The sequence below is a fragment of the Arachis ipaensis genome, chromosome B1 (assembly GCF_059453495.1).
Source record: "Arachis ipaensis isolate K30076 ecotype BB chromosome B1, ASM5945349v1, whole genome shotgun sequence".
Taxonomy (NCBI): Eukaryota; Viridiplantae; Streptophyta; class Magnoliopsida; order Fabales; family Fabaceae; genus Arachis; species Arachis ipaensis.
In genome coordinates this window covers 88,027,604-88,035,865 of record NC_142436.1, presented here as the reverse complement: position 1 = coordinate 88,035,865, position 8,262 = coordinate 88,027,604, and positions in this window count along the sequence as shown.

The following is an 8,262-nucleotide window of genomic DNA, read 5'->3' as shown; positions in this document are numbered from 1 at the left end:
GCCAAGCTGAGGTTTTCAATTGGGAGATTAAACGCATCTTGGAAAGGATTGTGAAACCCAATAGGAAAGATTAGAGTGCCAAGCTCACCGATGCATTATGGGCCTACCAAACGGCATACAAAACGCCAATTGGCATGAGCCCCTTTCAGTTGGTATATGGCAAAGCTTGCCATTTGCCTGTGGAAATAGAGCACAAGGCGTATTGGGCCATCAAAGAGTGTAATCCAAGTTTTAGGTGGAGCCGGAATTGAGAGGAAGATACAATTAGCGGAGTTGGAATGTTTGAGGCTTGAAGCTTATAAGAACTATAGACTTTACAAGGAAAAATGAAAGCCGTGCATGATAGGAACATAAGAGGCAAAGAATTTAAAGCCGGTGATCTAGTCCTTCTTTACAATTCTAGATTGAGATTGTTGCCCGGTAAACTAAGGTCAAAATGGGAAGGCCCATATCAAGTAGTGAAGGCGGAACCCTATGGGGTTTACCATTTGTGTCATCCCTCAAGGTCGGACATCTTCAAGGTCAATGGGCACCGTCTCAAGTTGTATCATGGTGAGCAAATGAAGAGCAACAAAGAGGTTGAGGTATTCCTTTTGGAAGACGCACCTCTTGGCAAAGAGCAATGAACAAGTGAAAGTCCAACTTAAGGACATTAAACAAAAGTGCTAGGCAGGAGACACCCCACCATGGTGAGATCTATCTTTTCCCTCCTTTGTGTACTGTTTTTTTTTTTCTTTTTTTTGAATTCTTCATTGTTTTGTAATTGTTTAGCTACACTTTTGCTTGATTAGCATTGCTTGTGCCTATCTCGGATAACTTGTTCATAAAGACTTGCATTGATTTTTCCATGAATGACTTGATTGTGTGGTAGAAGCACACTTCTCTTTAGACTTTGCATTGATTTTAGGTGTTTTTGACTTCTTTGGCTTGTTTGGCCAGTGAATACATGATAATTAGACATTTTTTCTATTCATCCAAAAAAAGGGGGGGAACGCATGCGCGCACTGTGCGCGTATGCGCCCCTAGGCTTTCGCAATCCCTGGGCCATTTACCAGAGAGTTGTGCAAACTCTGGGCCAGCTTTGGGCCCTGGGCATAACCAACATCATGCGTGCGCGCACGAGACGCGTACGTGTCCATGTCAATTCACGCAAAAACACGCGTGCGCGCACTAGCCGCGTACGCGTCACTACTACGTTTTGCGACCCTGGGCCATCGTCCAGAGAGTTGTGCCCTGGTTGGGCCAATTTCATACTACTGGCCCAGCTCAACTCACGCGTAGGCGCACCTGGCGCACACGCGTTCCTCGACCATAATGCCAACCGACGCGTCAGCGCACCGTGCGCGTCCGCATCGCTCAACAAATTTTACTTTCTGGTACTTTTTTCCGAGAGTTGGGCCAGAGTTGTGCCCAACCTGTGCTGAGGGCACAACACATATGTACGCGCATGCGCACCTAGCGCTCGCGCGCACCCTCACATTTTGCTACTTCACGCACACGCGCACCGTGCGCGTCCGCGTCGTTACTGATTTTGCCCATGCGCGCGCACGCGTGCATGGCGCGCCCGCGTTAGTTTCGCGAACCAATTGAATGAGAGTGTACCCTTCTCCCTCCACTTTCTTTCTTTCTTCTTACCATCACCCCTCTTCTTCACCTCTACCCTCCTCTACCATCCCTACCTCTTCTTCTCCATCACCTACGGCGGCATCCACCACCTCCGGCGGACCCACACCTCTTTTCCCTCTCCTCTCCTTCACTAACCCTTCTCTCACATCCATACTCTATCTCCTTCTCCCCCCTTTAAGGTACCCCTCCTTTCTAATTCTTTATTTTTAGTTCCCCTTTCCTTTCTTTTCCATCCCCCCAATTACATGCTCTTATTTTTTTTAAGTAGTTGCATTCATGTTCTCCTTATTTATTGCATTTTATTTCTTTATTTCTTTTCATTTTTCATGGGTGTTCTAAGTGGAGCTTACTCTTACATTGATGAGTTTGTTTGATTTACTTGCTTTCTTTTGTATTTAGTGGTGTGATATGATGATTGACGATGCTTTATGGGGTGCTACATTGCCACTCTTCTCTAAGTTTTTGTCGTAAAGGGATGCACACCAAGTGTTTGATGAAAGAACCATATGACTTCTTGGAATCATTTTGACTAAGTGTTCTCTATTTCGGTGTTCCTTCTCATTCACTTGTTTGTTCATGTATACATTGAACTTACTACATTTCTTGTTTCATTTCTACATGCTCATCCCATCTTTTACTTACTTCTTGTTGTTATTGTTATGAGTGTGCGCTTCTCATGCTTCGTGTTCGCATGCCTATACCACTCATGTATCACATGCTAGTGACTAGCTATGATCTTCATTATTGTCTTAGTTACATGTTGCAGCTGTCATGTATCTAAGCCACTTATTCTTTTGTGCTTTATCACTTGCATGATTGTTCTTTCTTGGCGCCTCTTTAGGCTTAATTTCACCACCTTTCCTTTTTTTCTAGGATGGTGCTCAAAAGAGACAATGGAAAGGCACCCAAGAAGGCACAATCACGGTCTACTGGCAAAGCACACCAAGGCCTGCAAGCTAAGGCCCTCCTCACAAAGCCCAGGAGCGTTGCTAACATTGATGTTTTGGAAAAAGACAATCCGGCGAGGGTCCGAACAAGTTCCCCAACCGCTATTGTGAACTTGTCTATCCCTTGATCAAGCCAAGGAACTATCATGCAGAGCCCCTCCGGCTCATGTCCTACCGCTCATTTTGCCTCGCATTGAACGGTGGCAATGGGAGTTCCTATAGAGGAAGCCACGGGATGCGAACTTGTCATGGGTGGCTGAATTTTACACCAATTACCATTCCCCTTCCCTCACATCGGTATTGGTGCGCCGACGGCAAGTTCCCGTCACGGAGGAGGCCATTCAAAATGTGCTTAAGACCGGACCGTTAGTGGGGGGTTGATGCCTATCAGGAGATTTTGTCGGCCCGGTGCGAATATGCATTTGATTGGGATGTTATCCTTAAGGTCATTGCCACACCCGAATCATTCTGGATTCGAGGTAGGATGAGGCCCCGGCCCAAGGGCATTGACGCACGTTTTCTCACCAGAGAGGCTCAAGCATGGGCCCAAATTCTAGCCCACTACGTGCTCCCAAGCACCCATGGCTCATCTATCACTGCTGAATTAGCCTTGTTGGTTTGGTGTGTCCTCACAGAGAGGCCGGTGCATATCCCCCATCTCATCTGCCAATCTATAGGCCGTATTCACGCTAAGGGAAATCTACCTTTTCCCGCTCTAGTGTCCGACTTAGTCACTGCAGTCGGTGTTCCCCGAGAGACCAAGGATAGAAGGGCCATGATCCCGATGGATGGAGATGTTGTTCCAAACGGGAGGTACCTTTACCCTCCGGCGGACACCGAAGAGCCACACTTATCCGTCTCTATGCGCATCCCCTCTTCCTTATCCGCACCACCAAAGTCATCCATGCAACGCATAGAGGAACTCCACAAGAAGCTTGACCGTTATGAGTGGCGTAACCAACGCCGATACACTTTCGTCAAGAAGCTTCTAAGTTGCCTAGCACCGCCTATGGAGGAACCGGAAATTTCCACGTCCACCAGTACCAATAATGATGAAAGCAATAATGATGAAGAAGTGGATGGACACGCGGAAGCCGATCAACCACTCCGTCTCACTCAAGGCACGGAGGACCGTGCCAACTTCTAAGTGTGGAGAGGTCGGTCGGCCGACCGGTCTCCGTAGGTAACACCCGAATAAATTCCTTGAACCTCTTTTCTTAACTAGAGTAGATTGCATACTAGGTCTTTCATTCTTGGCATCTTTTGCATATTAGTATCTCTTAATAAATCCACTTGGTTCGAGCAATGACTTCTGTTCTAGAAAACTAGAATTTTACGGCAAACCTACCAATTTTGAAATTTGAAAATCTTTTGATGCTTAACTTGTTTGAAGAATGTATTTTGGAACATGGGATTTGAGCCAAGACCACAAGCAAGTGAGTTTTGAGCCTAATGGTGTGGTTACATCTTATAACCACTTATTTTTCCTTCTTATGTGAAATTGTTCTCTTCCTATGATTGTGATCTTTGATTTGTTTAATTCTATATGTCCATTATTCCTTGTATTCATGCATGTATATGATTGAGGCCATCATTTTATTAGCTCACTTACCCAAATAGCCTTACCTTTTATCTCCCATTGTTAGCTACTTTGAGTCTATGATTAACCCACTTGTTCTTAATTTAGCACATTACAAGCCTTAAAGCGGAAAATAATAAATGTCCTTATTTGGATCTTTGATTGGCTTAAGCTAGTGTGTGTGTGTGTGTGTGTGTGTGTGTGTGTGTGTGTGTGTGTGTGTGTGTGTGTATCATTCAAGTGTGGGAAAACTTGGGACATTGGGTGAATAAAAAGGTAGCCTTGTATTTTTATTGAAATGATTGGGAATTGGGTACATGCTCATGTATTGATAAAATGTATAGACATTATGCATTGATGTTAAAGAAAAAAAGGGGAAAGAAAAAGAGAGAAAAAGAAAAATAGTATTAAAAAATTAATAAATAAATAAATAAAAATAAAAAAATATATATATAGAAAAAGAAAGAAATAAAGAAAAAGAAAGAAATAAAAAGGGGACAAAATGCCCCAAAGCAAATCTCAATAAGGATCAATGCATAAGTGTTGTGAAATGAAAAGAAAATGCATGAGTATGTTAAAAAGTGAAGAATGGGTGTTAGGTTAGCTTTTGAATTGTATAGGATGTCATAGGTTAGGTGGGAAGTTTAAGCTTATCAAAGATTCAAATTTCAAGCTCACTTGACCAAATATGCACGCTTACCTTGACCCTAGCCCCATTACAACCTAAAGAAAAGACCCCATGATACTTGCATGCATGCATGGAATATATGTTGATTGTTAGAAGAAAAACAAATTTTGGAAAAGCATGAAGTAGGGAAGGATTGAGTGATCAACCCTATACACCGAGCGAATAGAGCGCAAATACTTTTGGTGAGCGGTTCGAAGCTCAATTCCTTGTTCCCACCTCTCACGAGTGTTCTTCATACAAGTTATGGATATTTCATTCTGATGACTAGAATTGGTAGAGTTCATACATTGCTATCATTCTGCTCTATGTGCACATACACATGTGTCTTCTAGAAAGATTGAATTACTCTTGGCCAAGTAGATAGTAGCATGTACCCTAGTTGCATTCATGTAGGTAGATCGCATCACATGAGTGATAAACCCATATTTTATGATATATTTTATGCTCAATTTAAGTGATTTATTCAATCCTTCACCCACTTATTCATGTGAAATTGCATGGTTTTACTTTCCCTTCCTTATTATGTGATATATGTGAAAAATATGTTTCCTATGCTTTAAAAATAAATATTTTAATTACCTTTTATTACTATTCGATGCCGTGATTTGTGTGTTGAGTATTTTCAGATGGAAAGAAAACATACAAAAATGGAAGGAAAGCACAAAATGGAGTTTTTGAAGAAACTGGCAGCGACGCGAATGTCTGGACGAGGCAGCCACGTGCCTAGCGCGAAAAGGCAGTGACGCAAACGCATGACTGACGCGGATGCGCGCCTTGAGCAGAACGCAGATGACGCGTATGCGTGATAAGGAAAACTCCCAGATGACGCGACCGCGTGACCCACGCGGACGTGTGACAGACGCCACGCACCAGAAACTGCAGAAAATGCTCCCAGCGATTTCTGAAACCCTTTTTGGCCCAGATCTAAGTACAGAAAGCACAGATTAGAGGTTATAAAGTGGGGGAATGCATCCATTCATAAGGAGGCCTTCGATTATTCACTTTTCATGATTTAAATGTAGTTTTTAGAGAGAGGTTCTCTCCTCTCTCTTAGGTTTTAGGATTAGGATTCCTCTTAAAGGATTTAGGATTTCAACTTTTTATCAGGTTCAATATTTCTTTTACTTTATATTTCTCTTTTACTTTCAGATACTTTAATGCTCTCATTTAATTACTTATGTTGCCAAATTGGTCTATGAACTCTTTATGTTTAGATTGATTTTCTCTTATTAATGCAATTGAGGTATTTCAGATTTATGATTCTTGTTTAGCTTTTTATATTCTTGGCTTTAATTGATTAACTGGAGGCTCTTGAGTTATCAACTTATCGTGATTGATTGTTATGTCGGCTAATTGACTGGAATTCCACTAACTTTAGTCTTTCCTTAGGAGTTGGCTAGGACTTGGGAATCTAACTAATTAGTTCACTTGACTTTCCCTTGCTTTCGTAAAGGTTAACTAAGTGGGATTAACTTCAATTCTCATAGGAGTAACTAGGATAGGACTTCCAAATTTTTACACCTTGCCAAGAATTTATTTTACAGTTATTTATTTATTTTACTTGTTATTTAAATTACTTGTTCCTTACTTTCAAACCCCCAATTTACAAAACTCATAACCAATAATAAGAACACCTTCCTGTAGTTCCTTGAGAAGACGACCCGAGGTTTAAATACTTCGGTTATCAATTTTAAAGGGGTTTGTTACTTGTGACAACCAAAAAACGTTTGTACGAAAGGAATTTCTGTTGGTTTAGAAGCTATACTTACAACACGATCATATTTTTATATTTCTTTACCGATAGAAAAACCGATCGTCAAAATGGCGCCGTTGCTGGGGAACTGCAAACGTGTGCCTTATTATTGGTTATTGTAAATATTTTTCTTTTATTTGTTTATTTGTTTTTTTTCCTTTTATTTCTATTAGCTACTATGAATTCTCACCCCTCTCGCTTTGAGTTTGGTTCTAAAATTGTTGAAAGGAGTGGAAGCTATAACAGGAATATGCATCAAGGTCTAAGCAGTCAAAGATGGATGGAGCCAAGAGGCCCTGATCAACCCTTTAGGCAACAACACCCTCCAAGATATCATGGGCAAGGACCACTCTACAATGCATACCAAGCTGATAGATATGGTGGATCCCCTTGTAATTACCAACAAGCCCCACCCTGTGCTTATAGACCATCCTCTCAACGTAGCTTTGAACCACCACACTCACAAGCTCCTTTTCACCATTCACCACCGTATGACCCTTACCCACCAGAATTCCAATCCAATTACTCCCAAGAACCACCACATTTTTATTTTGAACCCTCTTCCCCAACCAATGAACCCTCACACCCACCCCAACCTCCAATGAATGACAAATTTCGTGTTCTTCTTCAAGGGCAAGCGAGGATACGAAAGGGCGTATTAGAACTCACTACTGCCTTAACCGAGGTAGTAAATTTAATAGCTTCCCGACATCTGAGCACTCAAAATACTCCCATGGCTGAATATGGAGAATCAAAAGAAGAGCGTAGCATGAAGGAAACACTAGAAACTCCGGTGGACAATGAGGAGCATGGCTTTATATTGGAACAAGTGGAGGAAGCCATGATAGTTGTAGAGAAAGAAGTGGTTGAAGATTTAAGAGATACTGAACCTCCATGGGAATCGAGAGTTGTAAAGGATTCTGCTGAGAAGTTAGAAATTGATGCCAAAGAGGACAGTGCACAACCTCCAAAGCATATACCTTGTGAAAAATTGGACGGAACAGACCAAGAAGTTGATTCCATAGGCAGTGATGATCATGAATCAAGCTCTCCTAGTCACGAACTTGCATCTGCAACTGAACTCCATGAGCCTGAAGAACCTTATCCAAGTGAATACGAAGATGATGTCGAGGTAGATTTCTCTCAACCTCCAACGTATGACTTAAGTGACGAGGAAGACATAGAAGACTTTGATCAGGACGCAGTTGCAGTTGAAAAATTTTGCAAAGAAGTGGAGGAATTCACAGAAGAATACAAGGGAGTAGAACTTACAGAACCATTGGAAACATCCATCCCAAGGCCATTACCACCTAACACAAGCTTCAAGTGGGTACAATCCTTAACCTTTATCTTTACTTTTCTACTTGAATATGGTTTGCTTGAAACAGATGGCCAGCTTAGAGCTCTCTGCAGCTTTAAGAGTAAGAGGAAAATGGCTCGTGCTCAGAGCTGGTGTACAAGATTCAATAAGGTTCTACGCTTCAATTCGAGGTGCACAGATTGGTATCAAGTTCAATTGAATGGGTCTCGGAAGGCGTTTGGTCATCTTGGTGAGAATACAATTTCTAAACCGCCCGAATCGAAGGATATAGATCAAGACAACAGCGGATTTAAAAGTAAAGTTTGGGATCCTGGAATCTATTCTGACATTCGTCACCCCGGGAACCTG